A 16,150-nucleotide genomic window follows, 5' to 3' on the forward strand; every position below is an offset into this window, starting at 1 on the left:
CATTTTAACTTGAAGTTTAGGCTTGTGCATCGAGCATTTTGGAAAAGTCATCTACCTTGGAATGTTTATTCATGTCATCACTATACAAGTCTAAAACTTATTCATCTACCTTGGACCTTGTTTTTTCATCTTGTCTTATCTCCAGTTAATTGTTCATTGATTCAAATTTCATGTGATTATAGATCTAACAGGTCCATTTTAATACCTTCATTGACCATATTTTTAAACCTATCGATGTAGGACAAGATCAAGCCATCTCAAACAGCCTTTTCTGAGCATTTAGCTACTCTGTCATTAATCCGACGTATGATAGAACAGAAAGAAAACATTGTAATAATGGAAGGATTGAGGAGAGGTGATTAGACAAGGACATCACACATGCAACTTAATGATGACATAATCCTAAATCGGAGGGTATTGAGGTTAAGTGTTAGGATATAGGATTAGTAGCTACTTAGCGTTGGCTAGTTTTCCTTTTCAGTATTATTATAATTACTCTGTACTATCTTATTATTTGATTTTAATATTATATGTTTTTTGTTTTGCTTCGGTTATCGTATTATTTGTTGTTGCTACTGTTCTCTTCTCCATTATTTTTAAGCATCGTATTCTTCACTAGCTACTGTATTTTCTTTCCAACCTTAAATTTGTTATGCTTCACTTAAACCAAGGATCTATGGGAAACAAACTATTTACTTTCACAAGGTAGGGATAAGGCTATGTTCCCTAGACCCCACTGTGGGACAACACTGAGTATGTTGTTGTTGTTGTATGGTTGAATTACATGAAGAGAGTGTGGCTGTAGCACCAGATTTCTAACATCAAGAATCATGCCTATCGGGATTTTACTTTGCTCTCCCTAACGTCAATTGGAAGTTTGTTTTACGACAAAAAATATGCACTTTAACAAAGAGTGGTAAAACTTTTACCTGTATTAGATAATTGTCATTGGATTCAAAGTCTCTATAGGTTTTAAGGACATTTACAAAAAGTGCTAAAATGTAATTATCCCCAATAAATGTCTCTGAAATGTATAATTTAGCGGCAATTAAGCTATTGTCGTTAACTAATTACAACTAAAGTTCTGTTTTTTTGGTGTAGTGTAATTTTCTTTGGCTCTGGAATTTTTATAAATACTCCAAGAGCAAACATTTTTGTGTTGCTTCTTCATTATGAATCCTTCCCATATTAGAAACCAGATAAATAAACTGAAGCAAATAATGATGTCAAATAGCAAAACAAGCCTGAGAAGTATCAATCGAACACCACATTGGCAACGTATATAATAGATTTCTTTGGAAAACGCAACACCACTTTTTCTTTAAAATGCTTCTAATCAGCTCATTGATTGTTGCGAACATCCAATGAAACAATTCTAGGGCCTCCCCATAGAGATAGGAGTAGACGTAACATAACATGTAGAAACCCAACCCTCTGCATTGTAGCTGCTGAATCGACCCAACTCTACTGGAGCTGGCCGAAAATGCATTGAAGCAGACATTGAATATGAGAGAGTTGTGAGTCCGTAGTCCACCATAGTATATGGAGTCAATGAAAGCACCAATGTAACAGAGTAAGATGTGTATTGATGATAAAAGGAAGATACAAGCAGATTGTTCATCAATTTAGTAACAAAGAACCAAAGTAAAATAGAAAAGGAAGATTCCAAAGTGCCATTATAAGATAGTTAATGAAAAAACAACATAATTCTTAAAATAACCCTAATGGGCTAGTTCTATCTTCTATATAGGAAAAATTACAGAAACTAACATCCTTAAGACTATAATTACAATAAATAGCAACACTTTTTCAAAATTACAACTTATATCAAAAGTAGCAATATTTTACTCACTTCATAGTAATAGAAGAATATGTATTTTTCAGTTGTGTATATGTATTTATGAGTAATACATATATATTTGTATATATATTTATATAGCAACATTTTACTTAAATATAAATACAATTTGCTATTTTTCGTAATTATGAAACTATTGCTATAAAAGTTATAATTAAGGCTACAGAGTTTCTATTTCTGAAATTTTCCCTTCTATATATAGGCATCTTTAGTGAAGATGCTCATTCCTTTAACCAGGATCCCAAATGTAATTGACAGTATATCAATTGGGCCCTCCATCATGGGTAGATTTGTAACAGAGAGGTGTACCACCATTCACATCAGATGAGTTGAAGATGGAGTTGAAGAAGAGGCCACCTTAGTGATCCTAGTGACCAGGGGACCAAAATTCAACTCACTGGGAGATGGAGTTGAAGATGGTGGCAGGGACTCGGGATTTTCCATATCTAAAAAAGAACTTCTCACAAACACCTGGTAATGATCTGTAAACCGTTAGCAAGTACACAATATGCACTCAAACATTAGGGAAAGAACAACCCAACAAGGTTAAAATTTGACACAAAAAAGAAAAGGAAAAAAATGAACGTAAGAACAGTAGTTAGAATAGCACCTGTGCCGGAGTGACAGCCCTGATCTTTCCTTCAATGACACCACCAAAAAGCCTACCATATGTCCTAGTCATTGATCGGTTAAGACCACCTTTTACACCATTTTCTTACCGCATAATGACCCCGATAACGAGGTAATGTCAAATTGACTCTGCATATAAAGAATAGTACCATGATCAATGAATAATGGCCTCAATTATCCAAATTATTATGATTCGGACTAAATAATCAAACCACCAGTAAAAAAAAACAAGAACAACACACAGATTTACATGGAAACCTTGCAAATAAAACCATGGGCAGATACCGAGGAATTTCACTATGAAAGGAGAAGAGTACAGTGTGAAGAATGACGTAATTTCTAAATGTAAATCAACCCACTAATTACAGTTATATATTATGTTTGTACAAATATGTCCTAGGACTGATCCCTACGCTATCACCATAGACCCCATTGAAAATGGCAAACATGGGCCGCACCGTGAAACTTTCAGGGTTGGACCAATAAAATTCGGGTCACAACTTTAACAATCTCCATCTTGACATGAATTCTAATTCAGAACTCAAATCCACTACAAGACAAACTCTCTACCTCTTCCAAAAAAGTCCCTAAGGGCATATCTTAATAACTAACACTAACCAAATCCAACCAATGCTTAAACTTGGTACTTAGTAGTGTCTTGGTCATCATATATTCAGCGTTATCATGGGTACTAATCTTGCTTACCATAATATCACCAAAGCAATAATTTCACGCACAAAATGATACCAAACATCGATGTGCTTTGTCCTCTCATGAAACATCTGATCTTTCATAAGGAAGGTAGCACTCTGACTGTTGCAAAAGACCGTAGCAATCTGTAAGTCTTTGCTATGTTCACCAAACAGAACCTTCAACCAAATATCTTCCTTTAAAGCCTTTGTAATAGCCATGTACTCTACCTCAGTAGTTGGCAAAGCAACCGTAGTCTGTAAAGTAGCTTTCTAATTGATAGCACAACCACCAATGATCAAAAAATAGCCTATAAGGAATCTCCTTTTATCATGGTCTCCTACAAAATTAGAATCAACATACCCGATTACTCCATCTCTATTTTAACCAAACTGCAAACAAACAACAGCAGATTCATGCAAGTATTTGAAAATCCACTAAACTGCTTTTCAATGTTCTGTGCTAGGATTTTCTATGTATCTGCTAAATACACTGACAACATATGACAAATCTGGTGGGGAACACACCATCGCATACATAAGAGACCCGACGATACTAGAGTATAGAACTCGAGACATATAATCACGCTCATTATCTATCTTTGGAGATAAAAAGGCCAAGAGTTTGAAATGAACTATCAATGGAGTACTTACAGGCTTGGCATTTTTCATATTGAACCTGTGAAGCACTTTTTCAGACTCAAGTATAACTTACACTTCTCTCTAGCCCTCATAATTTCTGTGCCAAGAATTTTCTTTGTTGCTCCTAGATCCTTCATCTCAAACTCCTTGATGAGCTGGGCTTAGACTTTTATTATATCTCTCATATCCTGTGCTACAATCAATGTATCATTAGCATACAAGAGATGATACACGAATGAACCATCACCTACCTCCTTAAAATAGACACAACTATCATAACTACTCCTCCAAAACATACGAGAGGTCATAAAAGAGTCAAACCTCTCATACCACTGTCCGAGCGATTGTTTTAAGCCATAAAGAGACTTTTTCAGCAAGCATACATAGTCCTCTTTTCCTGAAACTACAAAGCCCTCTGGTTGCTGTATATAGATATCCTCATTAAGTTCTCCATGTAAGAATGTAGTTTTGATATCCAACTGCTCAAGCTCAAGATTATGCATGGACACAATACCAAGCAAGGCTCGAATCAAACTATGCTTTACAACTGGAGAAAACACATTTGTGAAGTCAACGCCTGGAACCTCACTGTAGCCTTTAGCAATTTGTCTTGCTTTGTACCTAGCATCTTTAACTCCCGATGTTCCTTTTTTTTTTAAAATACCAACTTGCAACTGACAACTTTCTTATCTTTAGGCAGTCTCACCAGATCCCATGTGTTATTCTTTTGAAGTGATTCCATCTCCTCCTGCGTAGCAATCATCCATCGGCCAGAATTATCACAACTAACTACCCCTGAGTTAGAAGAAGGATCTTTATCAAAATCAATACCTTTTGCTACATTCAATGCATAAGCAACCAAATCATCTTCAGCATACTTCTAAGGAGATCTAATATCTCTTCTAGGCTTGTCTTTATAAATAAAATATTATGGCATCATTGGTGGTGAAGAATAAATAGCACCACTTTGTATCTCCGGGATAGACTAAGAAATGGGCATTGGTGTAGACTCTCCTCCAATTCGCAATTCAACGTTGGTGCCTGACTTTTGTTGATTCATGTCACTAAGCTTATCTGGGGACGAAGCACTAGATTCAAAGGGACCCCAAAGCATGGCAATTTCATCAAACACAATTCCCTACTAATTATAACCTTTTTAATTCTTAGACACCAAAGCTTATAACCTTTAACACCGGGCTTATAACCCATAAATAAGCACTTGACAGATCAAGGTTCCAACTTTCCATTTTCAACATGAGCATAAGAAGGATATCCAAATATCCTCAAATCAAAATAACTAGCAGGAATACCAACCCATACCTCTTGTTGAGTTTTTTTTATCAATCACGACTGACGGAGATCGCTTAATAAGAAGACACGTTATGGAAGTAGATTTTTCCCAAAAAGACTTAGATAAACCAATATTAGAGAGCATATAACAGACCTTCTCCATTATAGTCCTATTTATGTGTTCAGCCATACCATTTTGCTATGGAGTATGACAAATTGTCAAGTGCCTCATAATTCCTTCTGACTTGCACAGAGCATTAAATTCATTAGAATAGAACTCTAAACTATTATCAATCTGAAGACGTCTTACTGCTTCCCTGTTTGCTTTCCAATCATAGTCTTCTACTCCTTAAAAGTAGGTAACACATCTTTCTTTTGCAGGAAGAACACCTAAACTTTTCTGGAATAGTCATCAATAATAGTCAACAAGTAATTCGCACCTCCTCTAGAAGGTACTCTAGAAGGACCCTAAAGATTAGAATGAATATAATCAAGTGTGCCTTTAGTTGAGTCGATGCCTTTACTGAATCTGACTTTTTTCTGCTTCCAAAAATACAGTGCTCACAGAACTCCAATTTGGTTATACTCTGGCCATCAAGAAGTACTCTCTTTAGTTCAGCCATCCCGTTTTCACTCATATTCCCCAGGTGCATATGCCAAAGTTTAGCAATGTCACTTTCTAAAAGAGAGGAGGTAGAAATAATTGCATCACCAGTAACGGTAGAGTCTTGCAAGACATACGAATTTGCAATCTTTCTCTACCCCTTCATCACAACAATAGCACCTTTAGTAACCTTCAGGACTCCACCTTTACCAGTGTACCTATATTTGTTCAAATCAAGGTACTCATGGAAATAAGATTTCTCTTCAGGTCTGGGACATACCATACATCACCAAGTGTCCTCACAACCCCATCAAACCTTTTGATTCTAATTGTTCCAATACTAGCTATCTTACAAGGTGTGTTATTTCCCATTAACATAACAACTTTAGAGACTGTTACATATGTTGTAAACTAATCTTGATGAGACACATATGAAACGTGCAAGATGAATCAAGAATTCAATCCTTATAGGGTTTGGAGTTACCATCAGAAACTACCAATCATTCTCTACCACTACCGCTATCTTCAACAAAATTGGCTTCACCGGACTTCTCTGGTTTGTGTCCCTCCGATTTTGGAGCTTTTCTTTTCTCTCTATTCTATAACTTATAACACTCGAATTTTATATGACCCTTCTTCTTGCAGTAATTATAGGTTTTATTTCTGTTTCTGGATTTTGACCAATTCCTATCATCACCCCCAAAATTCTTCTCTTGAGTCCTTCCTCGAACAATGAGACCATCTCCTTGAGTCTCTGACCCATTCACAAGATGCTTCACCTTCTCCTCAGAGAACAACGCATCATAGACTTCATCTATGGTCAGGGTACCATTACTATGTAAAATCGTATCCCTAAAGGTCGTGTATGATATAGGCAGTGAACACAACAAAATCAACCCTAAATCTTCCTCATCGTACTTAACCTTCAGAGTCTCTAAATCAGAGATGATTTTCTTAAAGATAGATATGTGATCCTCTAAAAATACGCCCTCAGAAATATGATAGGAATAAGTCGTTGTTTGAGATGAAACTTAGTTGTTAGGATCTTCGTCATACACAATGATTCCGGTTTCAACCACAACGCATCAGCAGTAGTCTCCTTCAAAACATCCCGTAGAATCTGATTGGATAAATGAATGTGGATCTGAGATAAAGCCTTCCGATCCTTACACCATTTGTCCTCGTCCGTCCACAATGAGGGCATCTTATCAAACCCTAATAGTGCATCATCCAAATCCATCTGCGTGAGCACAACCCACATCTTAACTTGCCATAACAAAAATCTGGTGTTGCGATCCAACATCGGAATATCATACTTCATGGTTACCATCCCTGAGAAAATAATCAAAACAGGCTCTGGTACCAGTTTGTTATGATTCAAACAGAATAAGCAAACCACAAGTAAAAGATAAACAAGAACAACACACAAATTTATGTAAAAAACCTTGCCGAAAAAACCACGGACAGAGGCAGAGGAATTTCACTTTGAAACGAGAGGAGTACAGTGTGGGGAATGATGTAATTTCTGAATATCCAAAATCGACCCACTAATTGCACTTATATAGTATGTGTGTACAAATAAATCGTTGGCCTGATCCCTATGATACCACTACAGACCCAATAGAAAATTAAAAACATGGGTCGCACTGCAAAACTTTTAGGGCTAGACAACAAAATTCGGGTTACCATTCTAACACGTTTTCCAGAAAGACCAAATTTTGAAAAAGAAGCATCAACTAATTAAGTCAGTTCATTACCGAAGGTTTAATTGTGTTTCATCCCACTTCAAGTACATCTAACATACTTATGAGCAGAACACCTCTAACAGAAAAAAGGACTGTGAGACTGTAAAATAATTTGACTGAATTGTCTGATTTGATTAAAAGGGTAATTTAATTAATTATTATGTAATTTAAATACTAATATTGAGATTGAAATTTATAAACATCCACTAGGCTAAGTCATGAGACACTAAAATACTACTGACAAAAAGTGATAAAACATGTCCCCATGGAATAAATAGTCGGTGATAATTATGGTAGAAATACAAATACCTGATAGTTCATGTATGAAACTTTAAAAAAGTGAAAATTCAAATATGCTTTTGACAATTTACTCTTTATAATTATACTTTGAAGTTTTTGAAAATAGTAGTTAAAGAAAACTAAATGATTCCTTAAGGGGCGATAGGAACAAATGGGCTAGAGTAGATGTAAAAGGATATACTCTACTAAATGTTTTCTCTAATGTCAAAAGCGGTTGTTACACGTGTATACATCTAATAAATGCCAAAAAATCAAATTTCCAGATCACACAACCAAAAACCTCAAGTAAAAAGACTATAACATATGCATAGTGTCTTTAAGATAAAACTCATACAGACCTTATATGCCACAGTGCCAATTGCAGAGTCCCATAGGGTGACTTCACATAAGGATCCAGTTCCACATAGAATACAAACTGCAGGTGTTCCTTGATCTAAGATAGTCATTATCTTAGATACAATGTCCTGTGGTCAAGGTAAAAGGTTCATATCATTAAGTAAAGTCAACCGAAAAATTCTCAATACTGGACGTCAATTCAAATCAGCCTTAAACAATAAGTTAGGACAAGACTTTACCGTATTTTAACAATGGGTAGAAATTTTGTTTATTAAATATTATGTATTAGTTACATTTACATTTCACTTTTAAGAAACAGAGCTATGAGCCCCACAAAATTTCGCTCATGATCGGCTTCTTTTTTCCCCTCACCAATCAACAAAAGTCGTTCACCTTTCTCCTCAAGTAACTTTATATCACCCCCTCCCCATCGTAAAAAACTAAATCCCATGATGTCATTCTGGCAAACTCGAAATTTGCATTTTGTACAGAAAAAGAAACACCAATCTTTTATTGACAACCAATCAAATCCTATTTCTACTCCTTTTATCGTAGACCATGTACAGGACTTATCAAGCATCACTATACAAAGGGTTTTTGAAAATGTTTGAAGTATCAAAGCATAGAGACCAGAGAGATGGAGAGATAGAGGAGACTTAGTAGCATATAAAAACGAGAGCCAGAGGCAAACAAAAGAACTTGTGGCGGTTACTAAAGAATTATATAGAAAATTTGTAGGAAACACAGTTCTATCTGTGGAAAATGAGAAGACTCATACAACTAATAACGAATATATTGAGATACAATTGAAGACAGATAAATAAAGTTTTTGTAATGCAGTAAAGACAATAAAAATAACAACTAACTCAATTTGTATATGCTAGAACCTTTAGTAAGTACAAAAATTAGTGAATTAACCTAGCAACTAATATTTTATTTAAAAATATTCATTGCCAACAACTAATTCTATATTCCACTTTACGTTTAACCTACCAACTCAACTCAATCACATAAGAAGGCCAAGTAATTAATTAAAATGTTTGAGATGAGAAATAGCATAGGTTTCCTAAAACATAAGGAGGCCAAGAAATTAAACTTTAAAATACTTGTTCATCAATTAATCATTGTTGCATCAATCCAAAATACAAAGAATTTAAGAAAGCTGATGAAAAGAATAAATAAAAAGGTAAATTAATTTCTTCCTTTTTCGAGCCTATTGTAGAGAAACAATATTCAAAATAAAATATGCAAACTAGCGCATTTGTAAAAATATAGGTAAATAAGAGTTTTACCTCTCCAATGTCCACAATGATTATATGATTCATAGAGTAAATTCCAATTGTACTTGCCAACATCCAAGAAACCCAATATTAAACTAAGTAAATTTTGACTAACATCTTGAAAATATTTTCTTTCACCCTTTTCTTACAATGGCAACAACTCATTATACCCCTTTTGAGTAAAAATAAAGTATATAATGTAGACAAATAGCTAAACTTCAATTTTTTATAATAAAACTAATCTAATATATTTGGTCCCTAAAGTATAAACCAGGAGAGGAGGAAACAAAACTGACATATAAAAATTTATCCTCTATATTTTCCAAATGAATTAAACCTCTATCCACTGATAGTGAAAATGTTCGGTAAACTACAAATATCCATTCAAAGAATAAAATTCTTTATGTTGTCAGTGCATATAAATTATATCATTACCAAATTAGAAGCTACACACAAATTGAAGAAATAATGCAAAAAATATATACCTGAAGTTTCTGGTTGCTTTTGCTTTTCGGATCCCGGGGGCCTCCCACGACCCTTCTTAGCCGGGGTTTCTGAAGCAGGTGCACTAGAATCTGCATATATGATTTACAACAAGATTGTTATTTTATCAATGTAGTACAACAAATAAATAACAACAACAATAACATACCCATGATGTAAGTGTACAAAGATCGTATCCCTACCTCAGGAGGTAGAGAGGATGTTTATGATATAAATATGTACAATTTAAAATTTTTTATGTTATATATATATTCCAAACTAGAGCTAGATTCATAAGGAAGAAATTATATAGAAAATACATACCTAAAGAATCCATCAGATGAGTTGAAGATGGAGTAGAAGGACAAGCCACCTTAGTGACCGGGGGATCAAAATTCAAATCATTAGTAGATGGAGTTGAAGATGGTGGCTTAGACTCAGGATTTTCCATGTCCAGAAAAAAGCTTCTCACAACCACCCGGTAATGATCTGTAAACCCCTAGCAAGTACACAATTTGCACTCAAACATCAGGGAAAGAACAACCCAACTAGGTTCAAAATTTGACACCAAAAGAAAAAGGAAAAAAATGAACCCAAGACAGTAGTTAGAATAGCACCTATACCGGAGTGGCAGCCCTGAGCTTTCCTTCAACGACACCGTCGAAAAGACTACCATCTGGCTTAGTTATTGACAGGTTAAGACCACCTGTTACACCATTTTCTGACCGCATGAATGATCCCGATAACGAGATGATGTCAAATTGACGCTGCACATAAAGAAACCCCTCAACTATCCAAAGCAATTGGTTTCCAGAGATACCAAAATTTTGACAAAGAAGCCTCAACTAAGTCGGTTCATTATCAAAGGTTCAATTGTGTTTCGTCCAACTTCAAGCACCTACTTATGACCAGAACACCTCTAACAAAAAAAAAAGGACTACAAGACTGTAAAATAATTTGACTGAATTGTTTGATTTGATTAAAAAGGTAATTTAATTAATTATTATGTAATTTAAATACTAACATTGAGATTGAAATTTATAAACATCTACTAGGCTAAGTCATGACACACTAAAAGACTATCGATAAAGAGTGATAAAACATGTCCTCATGGAAAGATGTCCTCATGGAATAAACTATCGGTGATAGCTTAGGTAGAATGCAAACACCTGATAGTTCATGTATGGAACTTTAATAAAAAGTGATAATTTACTCTTTATAATTATACTTTGAAGTGTTTGAAAAATAGTAGTTAAAGAAAACTGGATGATTCCTTAAGGGGTATAGAGACAAATGGGCTAAAAAGAGTACATGTAAAAGGATATACTCTACCAAATTTTTTTCTCTAATGTCAAAAGCTTGTTACCCGTGTATACATCTAAATAAATGCCAAAAAAAAAACAATTATCCAGATTACACGACTAGCAACCTCGGGTAAAAAGACTACTACATAGACATAGTGTCACAGACTAACTAAGCAATAGCCGACACACATGCCTCAACACAAAGGCAACAGAAAGAGAAAGTGTTACACATCTCATGTGTCATAGTGCCAATGGTAGAGTTCCAGAGGGTGGCTTTATATAAGGATCCAGCTCCAGATAGAATACAAATAGCAGGTGGTCCTTGATCTAAGATAGTCATTATCTTAGATACAATGTCCTGTGGTCAAGGTAAAAGGTTCACATTATTTAGCAAAGTCAACTAAAAAATTCACGGGGTTTTCCGCAATTTAACCACTGGTAGAGATTTTGTTTATTAAATATTAGGTATTAGTTACATAAACTTTTCAATTTTAAGAAATGGGGCTATGAGCCTTACAAGATTTCTCTCCTGATTTGCTTCTTTTTTTTCCTCACCAATCGACAGAAGTCATTCACCTTTGTCCCCAAGTAAGTTTAAATCACCCCTACCTACCTTAAAAATAACTACATCCCATGATGCCATTCTGACAAACTCGAAATTTGCATTTTGTAAGGAAAAAGAAACACCAACCTTTTATCGAACCAAACAACCAAAACCTATTTCTACAAATTTCTTATAAAAGATTGATTAAACATCAGATATCATTATCCATAGGCATGGCCTAACTCTACTTTCCTTGTCATAGACCATGCCTAGGACATATCAAGCACCACTATCCTAAGAATGGTGTTATGCAATAGAATAAGGGAACAAGAAGGATTTTTGAAAATGTTTAAACTATCAAAGCATAGAGAACATAGAGAGATGGGGAGATAGACGAGGCTTAGTAGCACATAGTTACGACAACTGGAGGCAAACAAAAGAACTTGTGACAGTTGTTGAAGAAAGAAGAAAGAAATTATGATGGAAATTTTGCAGAAAACACAGTTCTACCTATGGAAAATGAGAAGACTTACAAATAATAACAAGTATATTAAGAAAATACAATGAAGACAGATAAAAAATGTCTTTGTAATGCAGTAATTGAAGACAATAAATATCAACTAAATCTTTATATGCTAGAACCTTTATTAAGTACAAAAATTAGGTGAATGGGTTTTTATTTACAAATATTCATTGTCAAAAGCTAATTCCATATCCCACTTTACGTTTAACCAAGCAACTCAATCACATAAGAAGGACAAGTAATCAATTAAAATGTTTGAGATGAAAAATAGTATAGGTTTCCTAAAACATGAGGCCAAAAAAAATGTGCAACAAAAAAGATAAGTTTAGATGGAAGGACTATGAATTAGCCTAAGCAAATAAAACGAAAAAGAATAATGATGAATGGAAAGAACCACAAGTAAATGTAACAATGGGTGCAAGAGGAAGGGTGGAGGGTTTCTGAGCCAATTAAAATGGGTCTAATCAAGACAATTAAAACACCAGGCAATCAAGGTTGGAACTTCTATATAGACAACTACATTAGGCTGGGTATAAAGACATGAGTAAGGATAAAGATTGTGATTGCAAATGGAAAGATGACTATAAAGACAAGAGTGACCTTTATATTCCACTGGGGAATCATGATACTGAGTTTGAAAATTCAAGTATGAAAGCTTTGCTTGCGAAACTTGTTAAGGGGTCGGAGAGCAAAGAAATAACCTTAAAGAGATTAGAGCAAACATTTCAGGGATAAGCCAAAAAGTTGAATCTCATGCAACTGTCATTAAACAACTTGAGCAATAATTTGGGAAGATATCCCCCGAACTAAACTAGTATCGACTGGGCACACTTCCTAGCAACACCATCCAAAATTCTAAGATTAAAAGCCATTGCCTAGCCATCACTACTCAGAGTGGTAAGACTACAACTGATCCACATATGTCTGTGGTTGATGAAAAGAGGGACGAGCCCATGATCATTGATAATGTGGATGAGAACAAAGCAGAGAATTTAGTAAGAATGAGGATGCATCTCAAAAGCCTCTAATTGCTAAAAAGTAGGCTACATCCTAACAAGAGAGGTTTACGGAGGTCACACTAGTATTGAAGCTCATTCCACAACTTTCTCATCCTCTTACTTTAAGGTTGAAAAGGAAAGGCGAAGAGGAAAAATACCAAAAGTTCATTTCAATACTTTTTGAGTTGTCAGTGAACATTTATCTTGTGGATACTTTTTGAGTTGTCAGTAAACATCTGTTTCGTGGATACTTTTGGAGTTATCAATAAACATCTGTCTTGTGGAGGATCTGAACCAAATAAAAGGAAAAAGAAATTAAACTCTAAAATACTTGTTTGTCATATAATCATTGTTGCATCAATCCAAAAGGCAAAAGTAAACTAATTTCGTATTTTTTCTCTTGTAAGGAATTCAAAATTCAAGCCTAATGTAGAGCAACAACATATAAAATAAAATATGCAAAAGTAGCGCATTTGTAAAAATATAGGTTATTAAGAGTTTTACCTCTCCAATGTCAACAATGATTTTATGATTAACAGAGCAAATTCCAATTGTACCTGCCAACATCCAAGAAACCCAATATTAAATTTTTTACCAACATCTTGAAAATATTTTCATTCACCCTTTTCTGACAATGACAACAACTTATAGCACCACTTTTTGAGTAAAAGACAAATAGCTAAACTTCAATTTTTAAAAATAAAATTAATCTAATATATTTGGTCTCTAAAGTAAATCAACCTGATTTTACTAAGACACCTAAGAGAGATATGAGAAATTAAAAAGAAAATGTAATAATTTCGAATCTATATTTTCCAATTGAATTATACCTCTATGCGTTGATAGTGAAAATGTCAGCTTAACTACAAATCTCCATCCATAAAATAAAATTCTTTATGTTATGAATGCATATAGATTAAATCATTTCTAAATTAGAAGCTACATACAAATTGAAGAAATAATGCAAAAAATATATACCTGAAGTTTCTGGTTGCTTCTTCATTCCGGAGCTCGGGGGCCTTCCACGGGGTTTCTTAACTAGGTTTTCTGAAGGAGCAAGGGCAATAATAGAAGAATCTACTTGATTCACCACTGGAGTAGGAGTAGAAATAGAACTGAGAGGATTTTTCTGGAGATTCGGTTGTTGGTGTTGGGTGAAAGTGACTATCACGCACACCATATCACTTAACGGTTGCTCAAGTTCGTGGGACTCTGTTGGGGGTTGTTGTTGGTGATGATGGGGTTGAAGTTGAGGGTGATTTTGCGAATCCATACGTCAAAAAAAACTTTGTTGAAAGTTCAATGATCGAAGTCTCCTTTAGGTACAGTCGAAGAGATCGAAGCGAAGTGAAGACAGGGGTAAATGTTTTGTGAATTATAGAGTTTTATAAATGAGTTTATATAGAAGATCGCATTTGACCATATATTATAAATTAGATTTTGAAAATCAGTCTTTAAATGAGGTGTTATCCTAGGAAAAATAATGACCAATCAAAAGTTGCAAAGTATTTAAAATGACATGTCTTAGCCAATCACAAGCAATTATATATATTTGATGACTCACACGAACTAGTCAGAATGAGGCATGAGCAAAAATTATAAACACATATATGAGGATAAAAAAAATTAAATATTACCCCCAAAATAGGTGCAATTCATGCAAAACTGTAATATTTTTTTGAAGAAAAATTTTGATAATTTGATTTATAATATATAGTCAAACTCTACCTTAAATATCAAATCTAAACTCTTGTCTCTGATTGGTTCATGTGAGTCATCAAACTTATAATGAATGTTATGTGATAGGTTGCTTGAAATTGACCAATATGTCATTTTGAACATCTGGCAACTTTTGATTGGTCATTTGAATATGTGACATAATCTTGTTGGTCTTGAGTTTGACTAGGATAATACCAAGAAATATTGACATGTGGCATGAATATGGACATTAAAATAAACTGAATTTTGGACTTAAATCTTATAAATTGACTTATTTAATTGTCTAGTCAAATAAATTATTTAATTCAAATAAGCATGAAGTTAATTCAAATTTATATGAATTTTACCTAATACAATTTATCTGTTTATAGATGTATACAAAATAACAGATTTTAATTTCACCCCTTCTGTAATAAATCGTAGCATGTTCCGAGGTTCATATTTTCAAAAACATATTTTAGTAATTATTAATGATTATTAATGCTGGCTTGATAAGGCTAAAGTTCAATTTTGTAGTTTGAAAGTTATTATCCAAATGGATTAAGTTAAAAAATTTTATAAAGAAGTATTATGGCTTAACTTGTTGGGTTCGAATCGAGAGGGCGTCATGCGGAAGCTATTAGTTGCAAATTATGAGATGATAAATCAGACAACAAAAACAATACTAAAAAAGCGTAAAAGTATAATATGTTTTGGCCAATTGTCCTACATATTATAAAACCTAATATTTAAAAAAACATAAAAACTAATGAGAGATAAAATCTTTTCCTAACCAAAACTCTTAAACGACTACATTGTAGATGTTGTTGTATTATGGTATGAGAAGGGGGTATTCTATTTATAGAGTTTAAAAAAACCTTTCCTCCAAGAAAGAGGTTTGCCAAATATGAAAAAGTTTTATATTTTTCTTTCAGGAAAAGTAAAAGTACTTATAGTTACTTTTGTTTTCCTTACAAGAAAAAGTAAAACTTAATTTTGGTAAGAAAATCAGGACAAAAACCCTAACAAATCTCTCCTTTTTGGCTTGATTTTCTTGACGTCATATTTTTTATCCTCCTTCTTCACACGAACTACATATATCACTATTGCTTACCATGATTAAAAGTTGTTATGAGTTAAAAATTGTAGCCCTATGCGTTAAAAAATAAAAGCATGAGTTAACATTATTGGAGCCCTATATTATAAGTAATCAGGGTTGAAAGTGG

General features: G+C 34.0%; 1 long non-coding RNA gene across 4 annotated transcripts; it reads right to left on the minus strand.

Annotated features, from left to right (window-relative positions):
• Nucleotides 1-1,046: 1,046 nt before the first annotated feature.
• Nucleotides 1,047-14,885, minus strand: LOC107848641. 4 transcript variants are annotated; one of them, XR_007045020.1, is made up of 9 exons: nt 14,205-14,872; nt 13,731-13,783; nt 13,404-13,515; nt 10,475-10,624; nt 10,182-10,346; nt 9,860-9,949; nt 8,097-8,222; nt 2,469-2,617; nt 1,138-2,329 (listed from the first exon to the last, which is right to left on the minus strand). It is a non-coding gene; the product is annotated as an uncharacterized LOC107848641 (long non-coding RNA). The 4 variants fall into 4 exon arrangements; XR_007045019.1 differs by having other exon boundaries at nt 1,139-2,329; nt 13,385-13,515; XR_007045018.1 differs by having other exon boundaries at nt 1,047-2,329; nt 10,475-13,515; nt 14,205-14,885.
• Between the last annotated feature and the right edge of the window lie 1,265 nt (nt 14,886-16,150).

The sequence above is a fragment of the Capsicum annuum genome, chromosome 9, assembly GCF_002878395.1.
Source record: "Capsicum annuum cultivar UCD-10X-F1 chromosome 9, UCD10Xv1.1, whole genome shotgun sequence".
NCBI classification, from domain to species: domain Eukaryota; kingdom Viridiplantae; phylum Streptophyta; class Magnoliopsida; order Solanales; family Solanaceae; genus Capsicum; species Capsicum annuum.